This window comes from Corvus cornix, chromosome 11 (genome assembly GCF_000738735.6).
Source record: "Corvus cornix cornix isolate S_Up_H32 chromosome 11, ASM73873v5, whole genome shotgun sequence".
NCBI lineage: Eukaryota > Metazoa > Chordata > Aves > Passeriformes > Corvidae > Corvus > Corvus cornix.
This window is the reverse complement of record NC_046341.1, coordinates 18,801,341-18,821,947: the sequence shown is the minus strand read 5'-3', so window position 1 is coordinate 18,821,947 and position 20,607 is coordinate 18,801,341.

The following is a 20,607-nucleotide window of genomic DNA, read 5'->3' as shown; positions in this document are numbered from 1 at the left end:
CCAAGAAAAGTGCCACCACTTTGGGCTGTACCCAAATTGCAAACCTTTGTAAATTACACCTCAATAATCAATGAAGGTAGGGGTTTTTAACACCTGCTGGTGTACAACAGTGTGGTTGGTTGTGGCGAGCAGGACTCTTCTGCACTGGGAATAGAAACTTCAGTTCTGAAACTGAAAAACTGCTCCTGAAGATACAGCCTTGTTTTGTGTCACATGTTCACAGACATGAGAGAGGCCTTTCCTGTGTCATTGTCTCCCAGAGCACCTGTCTAGACATGAACAGACATTTCCAGATTGGAATGGGGGAACTTGAATCACAGAATTGTTTTGTAGTCTCAGGCCTATCTGTTGGGTTTGCTGTCATGTGTTCTCATTGCTTGCCATCGTAATCACTGCAGCTGAAATACCCTTCTGAGATCAGGAGCTGCTCTGAAACTGGATTATTTATTCATTTTAACACTGTGACATACATCTTCTATCTGTGTAATAATGGGCTAAGGCTACACCCTTGGATGGTGTAAATCCAGATGGGTTCCCTTAGGCCCAGGTCAGCACACAAACTGGGAGTCTGGTCTACAAATTTCCACAAAAGTACAGAGCACTTGGCCCTGCCCCTGATTTGCACTTATCTGCTGGGGATGGAAGAAGTTCCCATTGTTACCTAGCTCCAAACTCAGTATCCGGTTGCCATTTAAATAGCAATTGCTGTGTTGCTCTTTATATTTTAGTTTCTGTCTTTGCAGTATCTCTCATATACTGCAAACTTTCTTCTCAGCCTTCCTGGCTCCCTTTCAGCACTGAAAGTCAGCCTACTGTTGCTAAATGTCAGTGATGCAGCTACCCACGCTTGGACTCAACACCTCCCCTCCCTCTGTCTGTCTCCTCTTTCCATGTGGCAAATGACAAGTTTTCAGGAAAAGCACAGCAGGTGCTTGTGCTCTTGTGTGTCTCAGAGCTTCCAGGACCTCCTAATATTGAATGAAGGTTGTATTTCCCTAGAATACCCTCTTCACTGCGTTTCCAGTATAAAATAAGATAGAGGAATTGACATCTGACAAAACACTATTTCTGTCAGGCTTTTAACCTTACTGTTTGACATAACTGAGGCTAAACCTTGCCCTGGAGTCAGTGATCATTTTGCACTAAGGGCCTGAGCTCTGTGATGTTTCATTCCCACGTGACTTGTACGTTTTAGCATATGTATTTGATGTGGAATGGTACATCCTTGCTCTTAGTGAGCAAAAAAGTGTCCTCAACCTTTATCTCAAACTCTATCCGCATACCTTTTTTTCCTTCCTCCTGCTTTTCCCCCTGCTGCTTTCTGCTTGTGTGCAGTTTTTGCTCAGCTTCCAGCCAAAGGCAGCATTGTCAGGTGTCTGCTTGGCCGGGTTGAAGCATGTCTGGTCTGGCACGAAGTGGAGGGAACAAGCTCCTTGTGGTGGTGTGAGTTGAGCACTGGCTGATGGAGGCTCTGCAGGGGCAGCTCCCAGCACAGCACTCGGAGCAGCGCGACAGAGCAGCAGCCTCGGGAGCCCCCCCAGCCTCCCATGGTGGCTCAGGGCTAGATTTCCCCTCCTACACATGAGGAATGCCATTATTCAAAGGGAAAAACGGAGAAGCTCCTGTTGTTGCACTGTCCCAGCACAACTGTATTGCAGGGGGGGCGTCGGTGGATCGGTACCGCGTTTTTTCCGCAGAGTCCCTCGTGGAGACGCTTGGGCGGCACTCTGGCTTAGGTGGCACTCTGGTTTAGGAGGCACTCTGGTTTAGGTGGCACTCTGGTTTAGGTGGCACTCTGGTTTAGGCGGCACTCTGGTTTAGGTGGCACTCTGGTTTAGGTGGCACTCTGGTTTAGGAGGCACTCTGGTTTAGGTGGCACTCTGGTTTAGGTGGCACTCTGGTTTAGGTGGCACTCTGGTTTAGGTGATACTCTGGTTTAGGCGGCACTCTGGCTTAGGCGGCACTCTGGTTTAGGTGACACTCTGGTTTAGGTGGCACTCTGGTTTAGGAGGCACTCTGGTTTAGGTGGCACTCTGGTTTAGGTGGCACTCTGGCTTAGGTGGCACTCAGGCTTAGGTGGCACTCAGGCTTAGGTGGCACTCTGGTTTAGGAGGCACTCTGGTTTAGGTGACACTCTGGTTTAGGAGGCACTCTGGTTTAGGAGGCACTCTGGGTTAGGTGGCACTCTGGGTTAGGTGGCACTCTGGTTTAGGAGGCACTCTGGTTTAGGTGATACTCTGGTTTAGGTGGCACTCTGGTTTAGGTGGCACTCTGGTTTAGGAGGCACTCTGGTTTAGGCGGCACTCTGGCTTAGGAGGCACTCTGGTTTAGGCGGCACTCTGGTTTAGGAGGCACTCTGGTTTAGGTGATACTCTGGTTTAGGTGGCACTCTGGTTTAGGTGGCACTCTGGTTTAGGAGGCACTCTGGTTTAGGCGGCACTCTGCCAGCACCCACGTGTGCACCCATCCCACCCTCGCAGGTGGTTGTGAACAGCCACTCACACGCACACAGTCTGTGCACGAGGCGGAGATGAAAAGGTGAGAGGGGTTCTCTGCATGCCGTTCTGAGGAGTTTAATGGAACCAGCACACTCAAAGGGAAACAGAGGCAGAAGAACCAAGAGCAAAGCCCGCACGTGGTTTTATCCCAAAGGGTCCCAGGGGCGGGCAGAGCATCAGAAGGCAATAGTCTGAGGGTTAGGGGGCAGAGGCAAGGGTGAGTGACATAACAGGGGCCAAGGGGAGAAGGGAGGGGAGAGGACCAGTGACCAGTGGGGTCTTGGTAAAGGGAGAACTTTCTAGCACAGTGGTGTGGGGAGAGACCACTTCGTAGTAGTATGGGGGGTGTAAAGTGGACTTAGGCACCGCAACACAGCTACAGGAGGGACCAGCCTGAGGCAGCTTGAAATGGAACTGCTCAGGGTTCGGTGCCACTGTCAGTGCAGGGCCACTGAGCAAAGCCTGGGCTGGGAAGTCCATATGGAGTTTGAATGAGCCTTGCAGCTCCTCTGCAGATTTTCATGGAATCCCAGAATGGTTTGGGTTGGAAGGGACCTTGAGGATCATCCAGTGCCACCCCTGCCATGGGCAGGGACACCTTCCACTGTCCCAGGCTGCTCCAAGCCCCAATGTCCAGCCTGGCCTTGGACACTGCCAGGGACCCAGGGGCAGCCCCAGCTGCTCTGGGCACCCTGTGCCAGGGCCTGCCCACCCTCCCAGGGAACAATTCCTGCCCAAGATCCCATCCAGCCCTGCCCTCTGGCACTGGGAAGCCATTCCCTGTGTCCTGTTCCTCCAGCCCTTGGCAATTGTCTCTCTCCAGCTTTCCTGCAGCTCCTTCAGGCCCTGCAAGGCCACACTGAGGTCACCCCAAAGCTTCTCCTCTGCAGGCTGAACAATGCCAGCTCTGGCAGCCTTTCCTCCCAGCAGAGCTGCTCCATCCCTCTGATCATGCTGCTGCCTCCTCATAAACATCTCTTCACGGTGCTCCTTAATAAATTTCACCAGCATCTGCACTGGAGAGTAAAAGCAAACCTGGACAGAGCTGAGCCCTGGCTTTGACTGCAGTTTTGGCATCCCAGCTGCATTTTGATTTTTAGGAAGCAGCTGGTTTGTAACTGTGGGATGTGACTGAAATGAGGTTAACATCCTTAATGTATCAGGTTACTCTATTGCTTTCTGTAATGGAGCGTTGGAGGAATAAGGTAGTGAAGGATCTGATTATCAAATGTCCTAGAAAAATTTAACATTGACCTGGACTTTAAAGTGGGCAGATAGAATTATAAAGTAGTTCCACTTCCTTTGATTTTGCTGCACTTAAATGCATAAAATATTATGTTGATTATCCCAACAGCATGAATTTGTATTGCAGGAAATCTGCAGGAATACTGGTTGGAAATGTCCTCCTAGTTGGATTATTTTTTCTTATCATTCAGATGTATTGCACTGAGCAGATATTCGGAATTTGTCTGGTTATGTAATGCAAAAATTTTCTGTCATGGGAAAATACCAAAATCATTATTTTAGGAGTCTCATCCTCTGATAGAACAGTGCTGTTTGCTTAAATACTTAATGGAGAGATCCCTTTTATGAAACAGAGAAATGCCTTGATCAGATATTCAGACTTCAAATCTCACCCCCATTACCATGCATGTGAGTACAAGGCAGTGCCATTCCTTCAAGTAAGGTTACAACATTCATCAGAGCTTGGGTTTATAAAAGGATTTCCATGGAGCTGATCAGATACCTGTCTGACTCTGCTGACAGATTGAGTCAAGTATCTTTTCACTTGCAGATTGATTGGAGTGCAAGATTAATTTAGTGTCTTCCAAACCACTCTCCTACAAATCCTTTTATTTTACCCTTTGGTTGCCCTGAAAAAAAAACTTGCTGTCTTTTTAATATGATGCATAATAGAACAGTCAACCTATATTACTTCTGACAGTGTTGGTACAAAGCACACATTAAAATGTGATATAGAGAAGAAAATAAGCTTTATTGATAGCAGTCAAGGTTAGAGGAAAGTCACTGTTCTCTGATCCTATTTGTGCTTCCACCTTTGCATTATTATTCAAGGGAGTTGAGCTTTTTGGCTTTGGATGAGAAAGGGGAACAACTTCCACAGGGTGTTTATGAGTAAGCCCTGAAGTTATTCAGAGGGAATTACTGAAATAAAACAGAGGAGAGAGTGTGACCATGCCTTTTGTTTGAGGCTGTATCTAATATATTCGAAATAATGAGTTTCTGTCCCGCCTGCTGCAGGCAGGACCAGGGCACGGAGGGGGAACCCTGGGGCTTCCACACAACAGGAGGAGTCTGGTCTTGGGTGAGGGGATGGAAATAACTTGTGATAAAAATGGTACCTTCTACCTGCTGATGTGTAGAACACCAATATTTGGAATAAGGAAATGACTGTATTATTCCATTGACTTGAATACCTGAAATGTGTGAGAGAAAGTCCATTCATTCCAGCATCTTCAATTACCTGAACTGATACAAGGCTCTTTATACCTATTTTTCCTGCAGTATGGGTAAATATTATCTTTATTTCCCATAGTCATTTTCTGATTTTGAGTAATTTGTTCCAGTACCTGAAATTATTGTTTAGGCAAGACAAGGAATAAGGACAGTTTGTTTGGAATTTTTTATAGTTTTTGCATGCTCTAATTCTCTAATCTGCTTCAATTGTTTCAGTTCTTTAATTGTTCCTGCTAACACTTATATGCTGTACAACATCTCTGAGGAATGTAGCTATTTTAAGAATATACATAAAAGCTGGCAATTACATTGTCTTATCAAGTTTTTGCAGCTTATTAAGTTGTTCAGTGGTACTGGAAATGATTAGACTCAATACTGTAGGAATGAGAGCCTAAAACAGGAACCTGGGTTTTACAGCTGTGATATCCTGGAACATTCCACCTGCTGAGAGGCACTGGCAAGGAGAAATCATTTGGGGTGGAATGAAAATGTGCCCAGGTTTGAATAAAAGCAAGAACGCACTAAAAGCTCCTCATAGTGGAAAGCTGGACGGACCCAGTTACTGCAGGGGGCTGCTCTGGTTTGTTAAAGAAGTGGTGAATAAACATCTTCGAGATGAGTTCACGTGGCCCCCAGCCACAGCAGAATGCACTCCTTGGCTGACAGCCAGCAAATGTGATCCTGGTTTTCTTCCTGGACAATGCACCAGCCAGATCCCTTGCCAGGAAAATGAATTATGGTTGTACTTCTGTATTGGGATGGCAGCAGAGACAATTTCAGCAGTCTGGTTTCTCCTTCCTCCTCATCTTGGAGCTGTTTACCACTGAAGGATTTTGTGGGACTGTGCTAGCAAAGGTGTAAGTGGAAAATCAAAGAAATTGAAACACTTTTGCAAACCCATCAAGCTTAAAAAAGCAGGTTTTTTAATCAAAAAATCCCAAGGAAAGCCCTGCAGGGTGTGCCATGAAAAGAAATTGTTTGGCTTGCAGAAGAGACTCTGACATAAAATAAGCAGACCTGTACAAATCGTGAAAATATGAAGCAAAGAGCTCTATTCTGTGTATTATTAGAGCAGGAAGGGCTGGGTTATCCATACTCTTGGCAGTAGTGGGAGACAGGACAGGCAGTAGGAAGTGTGGACAGATCCACAACCATCCATTGATCTTTCAGTTTTATCAGCACCTGAATGGCTGGAAGCTTTTTATCTGCGCAGCTCCTGAGTTTATTTTGCCTTGTTTCTACTTATTCTCTTTAAAAATGAGATGCAGCATTTCTGCTGGCTGAATTCTGCGGGGCAGAGCTGGAATCCTGTGTGGAAGGCACATTTCTGCAGGGAGGTGGGGCTCTCAGGAGCTCACGTTCAGGTGCTGAACCTCCAGTCTTCTGGAGCCTGCAGAGGGAGAAACTTTACATTTTGTAACATTCTAATGGCAGGATAAACTCCTCAAGAACGTGGAGCCGTATGTTGGACAGCTGCTGGGAGCAAGCCCAGGAAGAGGGTGGAGCAGTGTGTGTGTAATCTCTGAGTAGCTGTTATGTTACTGGAGTTCAAAAACATGGAAAAAACTTGGATGTTGGTTTTAGCTGGAAATTTTCTTTGCCTAAATTAGTCTTCCCAGATGCTACAGAATAATTTAGTGAAGATAAATAATGTACAGAAAGAAGAGATGCTTCTAAAAGAACTTTGCAGTAGATTAATTTCAACTGTGTGTACATAAACACACATTTACACACAAATAATTTATACATATATATATCTATATGAACTTAAGCAAATATTTGTAGGCTCTTTCAGAGTTAAGTATTTTTGAGTTTTCTCAGAGAAACTTTCATTATGATTAATTATTGTCAAAGTCTTGATCTGGAGAGATAAATAGAGATGTATATTTGTACAAAATCTGATTTTGCCTAGTTAATAAGAAGTTATTTCTCAACAGCCCTGTTTGAACTTACAAAAAGTCAGTCTGCTCTTTTTAAATAGTCGCCAGCTGTGTTATTTTCTTTCATTCATTCAGCTAATTTCCCCCATATTTAAATAGCTTGAGAGCTATGTTAAGGCTTCATTCTGTTCAAAACTCAAATTAAAATGCTGATTTCTGCAGTGCCTGGCATTTCTGACTAGCACTTTAGCGACTAGCTCTGATCTCTTTATTAAAGAGTTTACATGACAGTTGCAATTTTAGAGGGAAAATAAAAATAAGCAAACAGCCTTTTCCCACTGACGTGGCTGTTTACAGCACAAAGCGGTTCTTCCCTCGTGCTCGTGACGTAGCCACACGCTTTGCCTTTGTGGGACATTGGATTTTTCTTGGGAAATATTTTAAAGAGAAATAGTTCTCAGGGATTTTTCACAAATGGAATGTGATGACTCCAAACAACTGTTCTCCCTTCCAGGCTGGTTGGTGAGGTGCAGGTAGACAGATCTGTTTTGAATGCTCTTCCTCAGATTTCACCGGTTGCCATCGAGCAGCCAGAAAGAAACATGAGGCTTGTAAAGTGTGGGAAAGCAGCTGCCTTTGACAGGCAAAAGGTCCAGTCCAGGTCATTTTCTTTGACTGCAGTAAGATTTGACGAAGACACAAAGAGGCTGGGATGCAACAAGGAGAAATCTGTCTTTGTTCTGAGTGTAGCTTGAACTACTGACCCAAGACGTTTGCTACAAGGTGCTGTGGAGCAGTGCTGCGGGTTCCATGACCAATGTTGTTGCTCCTGTCTCTTGCAGATGTCTGTTAAATCAGGATAGATGCTGTACTGAGTTGAGAGAAAATGAAGTGCTAACACTGAGTGCAGGAAGAGAAGATTTATTTAAAGCGCTTGTCCCTCTTTGGAAGACAAAGCAGTAGATTTAAGTTAAATCTGCCAATATGGATCATGCTGGAGATAAGCAACATTGAAACCAGCGCTGTCAGCCTTCTGCAAACTTGTCCTTGGGCTCGTCTGAAGAGGTGGCAGAGTGGACAGATGGCTCTGAGCTCCTTGCCTTGGTTCAGCCTTTTAATTCTACAAGATTTCTCCATGAAAGGAACTTAGAGATAACCCCAGCTCTGATTAGTTGGCAGAAGGTTCTGGTCATTTTTGGGAACACATCTCTGCAGGGGGTTACTGATGATCCCTCTTTTATCAGTTCAAACCCTTTGCCACCCTCCAGCTCCGTGGGCCGGGGTTCGTGCTGAGGGAAGGGCACTGCTGTCACCCTGCTCCAGGGACAGGTCACAGGGATGGACAGAGGAGGCCTGGCCTCAGCTGGGCAAGTCACAGGCACTGCTGTGTGTGTGTGCAGGATCCATAAACAGCTGCCCTTCCAAAACGATTTGAAGACGAGTAGTCTTAAACAGAAGGAAAGAGAGAAGGTCTGTGTTATCAAGCCAAGATTTAATCTTTCCAGTCAGCTTTTGCTATGGGAGAAACCCATGGAGGAATTTGAAATGTCTAAAATGACAGAAAGAAGCTATAAATATTTGTAACCATCTCATTGTTCAGCCTGCAGAGGAGAAGCTTTGGGGTGAGCTCAGTGTGGCCTTGCAGGGCCTGAAGGAGCTGCAGGAAAGCTGGAGAGAGACAATTGCCAAGGGCTGCAGGGACAGGACACAGGGAATGGCTGCCCAGTGCCAGAGGGCAGGGCTGGATGGGATATTGGGCAGGAATTGTTCCCTGGCAGGGTGGGCAGGCCCTGGCACAGGGTGCCCAGAGCAGCTGGGGCTGCCCCTGGATCCCTGGCAGTGTCCAAGGCCAGGCTGGCCATTGGGGCTTGGAGCAGCCTGGGACAGTGGAAGGTGTCCCTGCCCATGGCAGGGGATGGGACAAGATGATTTTTAAGATCCCTTCCAACCCAAACTATTTAGTGATTCTCTGATTTTCAGGTACATCCTCACTAGCCCCCCACCTCTGCTAACCTCCACTTTTCCTGGCTCCTTCCCACCTTTTAATCTGAAATATCTCCTTTTTCCTCACCTGCCAGTTGCTCAGCTCCTGCCCTTCCCCACTTTATCCACCCTGACTCAGTTCTTTATTCCCTTTGACATTCCCCTTTTCTTTCTTGCAGAAACCCACTGGGAAGAGCTATTCAGGGGCACAGTGACTTGGGAAGGCTTTTTTATAGGTGAAATACAAATCCATCAATATCCCTGCAAACTGTTTTTGAGGTTACTCTGGTGAAAGGTGGCTCGTGGCCTGGTTCTGTGCAGGCTGTGCTGCACACCCCACAGGCTGAGGGTTTATCATTGGCCATTCACGTGGTTCCTGGGGCTGCCTTGAAGGAATAAATGATGCTGTCAGTTCCTCAGTGCTTGTGCTGCTGTGGGCAGGGATGCAGACCCACACACAGCTTGGGTTCCCCACTTTGATTTAAGCCTGGATGACCGAGGTGGCTCTGCCTTGTCTGGGTGTTGGCCATGACTGTTCCACTCACTGTGGCTGATCTGTGAAGGCAGTACGAGATGGGTTAAAAAATAATAAAGGTTTAAACTTCAGTATATAAAGCCTTTCTGAGGTGATCCTCAAAGAAGAATGAGGGAGGGAAGACAGAAAAAAGGAATGTGTAGCAATATCAGGACAAAGCATCTGTTTTGCTTAAGCAAATTAAGACTTTTTTCCCATTCTCAATTGTTATGCCTTGTGCTGTTGGGATTGTACAAAGAGGCCTATCCAACATAATCAGTTGATTTTATGATGTGAAGTGATGCTGTCAGAGGAGTTGATCACAGCTGATGTCACAATACAAACAATGACACTTGTTTTAACCCATGGAAGGCAGAAACAAGAATGTCTGTGTCCCACCTGCGACTTCATCTGAAGCTTTTATGTGTCACTGCTCTTTATATGATGTGTGCTTAGTAGGAAGAGAGGGACTGAAGGCCAGAAGAGAAACTGCTTTGCCTTTTGACCTGATTGGCCCCTGAATCACACAGAGCAGACAATTAGTACTGTACATATTTTAATTTCTCAACATTTTATATCAGATTCCTAGTAGGAGAGAAGTTCTAAGAGTTAAACATACCAAGCTCTTGCCTATCCAGGGGTCAATAAAACATCTTACTTTTTTCATGTCACCAGGGGAAAACCTCTGTACTTTAGACTGGATACTCACATCTATTTAGATTATAGGCAGGGAGTTAAATTGGGCAAGCTGGAAAAAAGTATGTATCCAATTGTTTGTGCCTAAATGTGTTTTCTTCTGAAAATGCTTCCTGAATTAAAATGTAATTGGAATTTCTATCCCAATAAAAGATGGAATATTTGTATGGCTTCCCCCCCTCCCCACAGGAAGAACATCCATTTTCCAGCTAACCTCTGATAAAACCTATAATTTAATCTGCAGTTTTGATAGCAGCAGAAGGCCAGATTGGAACAAATGTGCTCAGACTCCATTTCCTTGCCGTGATCCATCAGTTCATTATGTCAAGGTCAAAGCTAAAAATTTTAAACTCTTTTTATTTTACAAAATTGAAGATGTCAGGAAATGTCAGGATTAGGAAGAGGGTTGACAGAATCAATGCTACAGAGCATCATTTATGAGAGCAGCAGAACACCTCCATGCTGAGGAGCTCTTGGCTCCTCAGAGAAGGACCTGCTCCTCCCCAGCTGAGCAGCAGGGACTTTGTTAACCCTCAGCAAGGTTTTGCAGCACCTTGGTTTGCTGGCAACAGATAAATCCCCCTGCTTTAGATTTCTTCTGGCTTCTCCCTGTCCTGTGTCAGTAGTGACAGGTCAGTTTAAGGAACCTCCTGCCCCTGCCCTTGTTTTCTCTCCGAGCTCCAGCCAGCCTGGAAGGCTTTTCCCTGGAATGCAGTGGTCCCATGAAGGATGGCCACCCCTTGTGTCCTTTCACCTTGGAGTGCTGCTGCCATGAAAAAAGTCATGGATTTTGTGGATGATGTTTTGCTTTATTGTGTGCTTTCAGCTCCTTAATTGAATTAGCAAAGTTTCCGATGTTTTTTTTTCTTTTTTGAAAAGTAATGAACTGAGCCCAGTACAAGTCTCCAGTAAACAAAGAAGAAAATAGAAGAATGACTGTTCCTTTCATGCCATTAAGTACTTAAGCACATCCTTAATTTTATTTGGCACTGCAGTGAGACCTTGCAATTTTAAAAATATCTTTCTCAATCAGTTAAATAAGGTAATAAATTGAAAACAGAGAAGATAGAGGCAGCACAGCATTTTAAACAGCAGACCTCATCCCTTGCCAGCCCCTCTGCCACAAAACCTGCAAAACAAACACACAGTAAAGCAGATGTCTGAATTCTGAGCAAAATATTTTAAAACATAGCTGTCTGGCTGGAAACTAGGAAGGTGGCATTGATCCCAGGAGAATTTTCTTAGTAGTGCTTTTTTTTCCCCCCAACTTTAAAAATTCATCCTGATTTAATCATAATTGGTTTGCTGAAATTCAATTATTCATTCAACTTCCTCAGAGCCCCAGTGTGTGGCTTGGTCTCCCAACAGTGAATGAGTTAAACATTTCTCAGCTTCTGTGTTCCCAGGATGAGGGTTTTGTTTAGAAGTACCTTCAGAAATGATTGTTAATTCTTTTAGGCAAGTGGCAGTGTTGTGGCAGCTGAGTTAACTCATCAGAAGCCTCTGTCACAGCCCTAGGTATTGATCTAATTCACATTTCCACGTAGAGATGGCAGTGGTCGCTGTGCTGGTGCTTGTCCTGCTCCAGCCCCCAGCCAAGCCTGCCGTGCACTCCCAGAGCCGGGTGCTGCTGGGGCAGCTCTGCACTCAGGGGGAACCCAAGGGCTGTGCCAGGGATGCCCCTGCTCTCGTGGGCTGTGTCAGCAGAGCCTGGAGGGAGCCCTGTGCTGCATCCCCAGCTCGGGAATCACCCTCTGGCCCCCACGGAATTTGTTCTGGAGCCATTGACACAAAAAATAAGGATAAAAGGAGAGCTTGCTTTGCTGACATCAAAGTGCCTCTGTCCATATGTCCCATTTTGTATGAGCTGCTTCTGCTGCTGCTGCCAAGCTCAGAAATCCCAAATCCTTGCTGTCCTGGTAAGCCGTAATTCCATGTGTTGGTTCCCATTCCCCACCTGCTCCTTTGCCACTGCTCTTTGCTTTGTTTTATAGCCGCCCACAGCTTTTTGTTTTGCCCCAAGCAGATTTTCATTGATAATGAGTTTTTTAATCTATTTGTAGCTTTACTGTTGTCCTGTTTTTTATGAATTTATTAAGATTTTTTAAAAATAAGACAGTTCTGCTCCACAGGTTCATTCCCAAAGAGATTCTCCCACAGACAGGAAAGCTTTTCCAATTCCATCTTAGTATTTTCATTCTTGTTCAGCTGGTGCTTTTATTTCCTTTTCTTACATTCTCACTTCAATTGATTTCTGTCTCTGTCAGAATTCCTTCAGAATGTGGGTTGGTACAAGATATCACAGCTTTAGTCCATGGGCTCCTGCTTAGGCATTTTCCTGTTTCTATGGAAGACACTAATCTTCCTTTACAATAAAACAATAAGCTGCACAAAATTGAAAAGGCAATTTAATTGCCAGTGCTTAATGCATTTTCTTAGAATAGCTAAAATCCCACCAAAGGTGGGATACAAGTGGTACCAGGAGCTCTCAACTAAAGAACTGAAATAATGGGAGCAGAGTCATTGTAAAAAAAAAATTGACAAGACATCTTTATAAAGTTTCTTTTATTTATTCAAATGTTATAAATATCACAGAGAGTGATAACTTGGTTTATAAATTGAGGGAAGAAAGTGAATGTGCCAACCTGGAAAAAATATAAACAATTATACTGTCAGTCATTGTGTGAATTATTCATTTGAAATATCTTTTAAGAGTTTTTCATTTTGTCTGTAAGGCAAAGAAACATATTTATAGGAGTAAAATGTACTAAATAATTATTGAAGTATGCATCAAAGAATTGCTTTGATTATTTTAGAATAAATATTCCAAGCTGCCACTTCGGATTTTATTGTCAAGTGGTGGAATATTTGATGTCTTCTATAAGATTTCAAACCTGAGGCAAACAAATTTATAAAAAAGATCAACTTTTATCTTCCAAAGGAAGAGCATCACTGTTTTGAGTGACTCAGAAAAATATAAACGTAATCAACAAGTTGGCAAATAGCAAAGTAATGAAAAAGGTATTTCAATTAATGGGAACCAATTCTGGAATTTGAGAAATTCATGTGTTCAATTCCACATCCTCTGCTGCTTGCCAGTGTTTGTGTTTGCAGCCTGCACTGATCTGTACAGAACTTTGGATTAGCAGGTATTTAGGAGGTTTGTGAAAAACTGTAAAATACACAGATCATATTTTTTCCCCTTAAAAGCACGTAGTGATTCACCAAAGTAATTCTCAAGTTTTGTATAGGGAAAAACAAATATTCAGCTTGTGTTGAGAGCCATGGGAAGTTTGCTTGCACACGTTGAACTTGGATAAAAGTTAATTAAGGGTAGCTCTATAGCCAGCCAGTGGAATTACATGTTAATGAAACTTTTTAAAATTAAAACAAATCATGCTGGGGAGACACTTGAAAAATAAAAGCAGTAAACCAGAAAAACACCTCATGAAGTACCCAGACTACGTAGTAGAAGTCCATTCTAAATTTTTTGAAACAGGAAAAGTTTTGAAACCAAGTTGGAGGGAATTTGAGGCATTTTTTGAGATGGGAGTGAGAGCAGCATTAAACATTAAATGAGAAGTGCAGGTAAGAAAAAATAATAGCTATTTCAGGTTGTCTCATGGTGCAAAATTAAGTCTTATAATGAAATATTCAGAGCAAATTCAGTAGCTATAACTCAGATCAGACACAGTCCCAGGTCTCTCGATCCCTTTGCTGTTAACAATTAACAGGGTCAGGATTAAGAGACCCAATTAATAAAGAATAACTCTCAAAAAAAGAAAGAATTTTGCTGCTGACTGCAGTGGAATGAACGTTTACTCTCTAGTTCAATATATACCAATTCAGGCAATATAAAATATTTGAAAACCATCATAGAAATATTGTGTAAGTATTAAAATTGATAGCATAGAAAATGATCATCACTGATTCCTCAGTTTTCACTTATATCTTTCATCCTTTGAGTTCAAAGTCATGACTATTTGCACATTTGTTATTAGAAGAGAACCCAGTATTCTTTTTTTTAAATGTAGGGAAGTGGGTGAATTGAATTTTTTCACTTTCAATTATCCAGGTTTGGATATAAAAATGCATCAAAGTATGCTGTTAATGTGTTACAGGCAAAATAATGGGACATTGGAATGGAATGTCTTTTTTATCTGGCTGCATCTAGCTATCAAAAAAATCTCTCTGTTAATTGTTAAATCCTAACGACTTCAAAAGACACTTCTGGGGTTGTGGCAGAACTCTGATCCCTGAATCTCCACTGGGCACGGTGACTGCACTGAGCTCCTTGTCACTGCTTTGTCAGCTCTGTCCCTGCTTTTATTCCCACAAGTTCACGAAAGACATTAAATGTTTTGAGAAAGGAGCCTTTTCCAAAGCGTTTTGCAGGCAAGGTTTTGGAAGACTCGGTTGTTTTGTGATAATAATGATTTTTCACTTTTCGCCCCTCGGTTGTAGGAGCTGTTTGTTTCCTGGCACTGCTCAAGCAGCAGAGGAAGTGATGGAAATGTGAGGCCACCTGATTTTTATATTTTCTTGCTTTTCTGAAGGAAAATCCAGACTAATTTGGTCAGGCAGAGCACCATCTGAGCAAGGGGAGTTTAGTTTGATTGTTGGTGAGGCAGGGCTGTGCTAAATGCTGCTTTGCAGGGTGGGCACAGCCCCACCTGGGGGCTCACAGGGCTCTGTCAGCAGCAAGCACTGGTTCCCCACTGTTTTCTGACCATTTTTCCCACTCTGAGGCAGAAGCACAGACATTTAGGGGTAAAATAAGCAGGACTGTTCCTGTGGCTTTGGGTTCAGAGCTCCAGAGCAGAGCAGGGAGAAAGCGGTGGCGGCACAGATGAGGGAGAGGGGAATGGAAAAGGCTCTGGGAGGCACTGGGGGAAGGAGCTACAGAGATCCTGGTTAGATAAATTCAATACACTTGACAAGAGCAGGCACCTCGTGAGCCTGCTATGGTACAAAATTCTCCCAGGCTTTTCTCTGGCTTTAGACAGGGTGTGTTTGTTTCATGGCAGATTTTAATCCGATTCCCGAGACCATTTGCCTTAAAACGTAACTGGTGTAGGCCGAGTTCATTTCACTAGAGCTCTTTTAAGACAGACATTATGAAGTGTGTTAATTTTTTTTTCCTGAGGTATTGTTTAAAAAGTAAAAGCGACTTTGTTTTCATACAATATACTGGAAAACAAAGGGATTCTGGCATTCAGAGAATAACAGTCTCTTGTCTACATGAAGTGCATTAGAGATCAGAGCAAAGTGGACACTTAAAAGATTGTCAGGTTGACACTGTCAAGAAAATGTTTTTAACTTTTTGCTTGAACTTGTCTCCTCAAGGGTCTCTTTTTGCCTGCACCTCTCATTTTGTTTGTGAAACCTACAGCTGTAGTGCTTCCCTTGTGTTGAGAACTGTAAAAATGCAATAACAAAGCAAAAAAGCAAAGCAAAGCCATTGAAAGAGAGTACAAAATAGCTGCTATCCTGTTCCCTGGGCTCTCTGCTTAGGAGCTCTATTCACTTAAAACATTTTCTAGCTTCTGAAGCACTTGATTAAAGTCAATTGGGAAAAAGATCAGCTCTTAAAAGTGCTAATTTGTGACTCAGAAAACTTGAATAAGTCTAAATATGCAATTCCCTGTTGCTGCGTATCCCTGGCTGTGGGGCTTGTCTGGAGAACGTTTTCCCATTTCGCTGCACGCAGTCTGTGCCTGCCTGTGCCGTGGGGGTGTGTGTGTGAGGTGCTCATTAGGACAGGCTTGCAGTTCAGCTGCAGCTCCCCTGACCTCCCCTCAGTCTCCTGGGCTTTTAGAAAGTCTCCTCCAGACCAGGAGCCAGCGGTTCCTCTCCCTTTGTCTGTCCCTGGTTGTAGGAGCCCAGGTGGAGTCAGTCCTTGCTTGAGCTGGTGTTCCAGCCCCTCAGCTGAGCTGCTGCTCCCGTCTCACTGATGTCAAACCTCCCTCTTAGGCTGTGGTCCCACAGATGAGGGGTAAGAACAGACCCAGAACAAGCCGTGCTCTGAGGGATGTGTGCAAGCAAACCACCTCTGCACCCAGAGGGTCACAGTGGCAGAGAACAAAGAGCAGAAGGGAACTATTTGAAGCTGAAACTGCACCTCCTAGAAGCAACTTTGTTACCATTGAAGCAGATCAAAATGCTTTTTAGGTAATATGCCAAGTGTTCATAGGTTTTTTTTTTTTCCAAATTCAAATAGTTTATCTTCCAGTGTCCTGACTACTCCATGTATCAATCTAACTTGCTTTTCATACTGAAGGCATCCTCTCCACGTACTCTTTTTACTCCCCCTTTGAAGGTTATTAAAAGTCTTCTAATCTAGTAATTCCTAACACTTCTCTCTTTCTGCAAGAACAGAATTATCACTGCATATTTTAGAGAGAACCCCATGCCTTGTCTCTCACACCTCCCTTCTCCAGCCAGCCTCCTTGGTGGTGCATTGTGAGAATTCTGGCATTAGCAGCAGCTCTGGGTTTGCCTGAAGATGAGAATTCCCTCCTTCAGCTGATGGTTCCAGCCTGCCCTTGGGCTGCTCCACGGAGCTGTTGTGTAATACACAGACACTTCTGAGCAGCCTACATGGGAACAAGCAGCTCTGAGCACTTGAGAGCCTTTCCCAACTCTAAATGGAGTATTTAGTTACTGGGGCCTTCGCCCCTCTCTTCCCTCCATGCATCTTAGCAAATTAAGGGCTGTTTCTGAAATTACTCTGATGCTGCTCTTGAAAAGTTGGGGGTTTTTTCCCTCAAGCAATTGTAATCTCAAGTGTCAGATCTGGTGATGATTTCAGAAGTGCCAAAAGACTTTTGAGATTTTAATTCTTGGCAAAGCATTGGTGTGCTGCTAATGCAGATGGGCTGACACATGAGACTACCAACTGCATGGATTAGAACTCTTCCAGAATCCCTGGATTTCCTAAAAACTGCTCACACAGTACAAACAGCAACCCTGTGTTGCCATGTTCAGGTATGTAGCTGCTGGACTTTTAGCATTTTATATCTCACTTTATAGATACATATAAAAATAAATAAAAATCATGTGATGATTCACATGAACATATCATGTCATATGTGATGACATATACAAGACATACAAATTCACTCCTGAACAAAAGAGCCTGTTCCAACATCTGGCCATCGTTTTAGTGAAGGAATTTTTCCCAATATCCAATCCAAACCTCTCTTGGTGCAGCCTGTTTCCTTTGGTCCTGTTGCTGGTTTCCTGGGAGGTATTGGAGCAATCAGTATTTCAGAGGATTAGGTCTCCCTGCTAATCTGATTGGCAGGGTAAAGTCTTTTCAGAAATGTGCAGTTCCTTTAGACTGAGATATCGGGGCAGTTAACTGGCTTCATTTCTATTTCTGTGGCTGTACTGCACTGTTAAAGGACTGACCTTTGTAGAAAATCAGCCCATTAATTCTGCTATGATAGCTAGAGGAGGAGAGGATTTACCTAAACCCCTAAAATAGTGAGGACAGCAAGCATCTCAAAAGACAAAATCAAATAAAAAAAAAAATCTATATGACCTCCATCTGCTAAGAGGTGGCACAGAACCAGGAAACAAAAGCACAGACATGGGCAGCCACAGCTTTAAAAACACCAAAAAGTGGCTCTGGATGAACAGGAAGGAGCAAAAAAACTTCCATATGCAAGAATAGAGGTCATAGGCACAACAGCAACAAAAAACTAGATCAATAATCAGAACCAAAGTAATCAGAATTTACACATAAGAAACAGCAATGCTCTGTCGTGTAGCTGTAGCCAAATGTTAACTTTTGTGCTTTTAAAAAGAAAAAGTGATACTCAGATATGGCACTTTGGTTCCTCTGGTCTCAGTAAACACTCGGAGCATATTGGCAAAATCATTAATGAAGTGGTGATGTGAAATATGTCACAGGTTTAAAGGCCAAGCCCCAAGAATGCTCAGGTAGAGATTTGTCCCTGCTCAACTGCACAGTTTAGGAGGCAAATCCCCTCTGTCACTCTAACCAACACAAGGATGGGCATGTCCAGCTGGGAATCCTGATCCGAGCTGACCTTTCTGCATCTCTTACCCTGCTGTGCATGGAGTGAAAGGAGCCAAGCACCAGCTCTGGGCTCCAGCTCTCTTTGGGCAAACACAAGGCCTGGGAAGTCATGAAGCCTGGTAATTATGGCACACACAAATGTGATTTACTTCAAATGAGTAATTTGAAGACTGCAATGCTGTGTGAGATGACCTCATTAATTCTGGTGTTGGACTAAACTGTGAGCACCTTGCATTGTTCATAATTTATTCAGTGGCAAAGAACATTGCCCTGTAAATGCCCAGAGTTATTATTGTATGAAGAATCCCATCTTAAAAGCACGTGCTGCAGTTCTGTGGTCGGGTTAAGGTCATTTCCTGCAGCTAAAGGGGTTTATTCAGGTGAGCACTCTGGGATCTACAGGCCTCTCTACCAAATCCCACGACTCAAAGCACTGATGGCTGAGCAGCCTGACAGACGTCACAGCTGAAGGGAGCAGCACTGAGATATGGCTTCTGATGATGGGAAAGATATCCTGCCAATCCCACAAAATCACTGTCCCGGGGCAGATTTCCCTTCTCTTGTACAGTTCAGAGTCCCAGCCCCTCTTCAGCCCACCTGCCTTTGCTGCTCGTACATAAAGGCAGGTGTGAGTGGGGAATGAGCTCAGGAGAAAGGTCTGCACCATTCAAATGGCTTGGGGAACTTAAAATGTACTAATATCTTTTGTTTGTTTATTTAAAGATGAATGGAACTTCATTTGGCTTGCAAAAATTAGTACTTAGTTAATACAAGCAGAAATATGTCTCAGATTTTCCTAGATTTACCTATCACTTAAATGTGTGTTGGTCAGCAATAATTCAAGCAATATGAATTTTTGTTATACATACTGTCTTGGCTTTCAGTCTCAAAACTATTGGGCATGGTGCTAAATATGATGGTTTAGTATATATTTACAATTCTTATGCTTCTCAGGGGAGTTTTTAAGTAATCGAGATCCAGTCCAGTGTTTGATGCTTGCTGAGGCACTCACCACGTGTGTGTGGCTGAGTCTGTCCTGTCTGGAGTTCCTAAAAATCTGAGTTTCCTTTCCCCATACATTGCAATAATAAGCTTAAAATCAAATAGGTAATGACATACAAAACTTCTCCATTGTGTCTTTCCAGTGAGATGCAGTTTTCTGCTACAAAAAATTCTGGGGAAACGTGGTTTCCTGTTTTCTTCTTCCAGTGTTTTTGGACAACTGTGAGGTGTCAGCTGTGTTCAAAACTCTGAGTGTAATATTTACCACCTCTAGTGAATAAAGTACGTGTGGACAAAGAGGAATGTAATAATGATAAGATGATACCAGTGTAGTAACAAGGTAAATTCCTTTCTGTCATTCAGACCCAAAAGAAAGAATTTTGAGCAGGCACCTTTCTCGCAACAAAAGAAAAATTTAAAACATAGGTGCTTTTAGAAACTGAGATAGCAAGGTGAGGGAACTTAGAACAACTGAGTAAGAACTCAGAAAGTATCACTGACTCTGCCCCAGAGTTACTTCTAAATTTGGGCACAAGTAATGAAAATTAACCAGTTAGATTTTACTAGTTGCCCTGTAATTCTGCCAGGAGGATGTAATGGAATGTAATGGAATGGAATTCCCTGAACGCTGCAATTCCCTGCCTGGTGGAAGAGGAGCTCAGCCCTGGGAGCACCTTGGGAAGGTGCCAAGAGCCCAAAGGAGCAAGGCCATGGAATCATGGAATTCTCTGGGGTGAATGTGCCCCTCCAGCAGAGGGTGGGGATGACCAACAGAAAGAGGCCTTGGCCACAAGGAAATTAAGTTTGCCCAACCTACCCATGTCTGATCCAAAGAAAATCTCTGTCTTTCCTGTCTGTGGGATAGGTTTTCGTGCTGGAGATTGCTGTGGCACAAGGATGGTCATTGGCTGCTCCTGCTGGCTTTTTCCTGTTCACAGGAGCTGAAAGATTGAATGCACTTCCTCAGTATTCAGACATGGCAAGCCCTGGTAATTAGCTGTCCCAGAGCTGGATTATTAGTAAGCTATAAAAATTCTCTAATTTCCATCAACAAATGCAGTTTCCAGTCATTATAGTCTGCAAGAATAGCATCAATTTATTTGAAATTTTCCTCTCCTAAGCATCAGTAGGAAGAGTTATTCCCACATGAATTTAGAAGGGTGATTAGAAAGAGACTTTTTCAAGATGGCTTTAAAATGAAGCGGCAAGACCTACGAATGTAAATCATGTTCTATGGGAGGGAAAAAAAAAGTAGTAGATCAGGCTGGGAATGCAAATCATATTCAAGGGGAAAATTCAGATCAATATTAGAATCTGCCTTGTGTGACTGCAGTAGCATAAAATTATCTGCTGAGCTGCCTGTAAAAATGACAGGGGAGAGAAGAAAAAGATTTCAAGCAAAAGATGGCCTGTTGATAATTTGGCACAATTAAGCTAAATTTTAACCCAAATTGAGGTTAAAATATTTTATGAAAACAGATACAGAATACTTGTGGAAAATGACAGGTA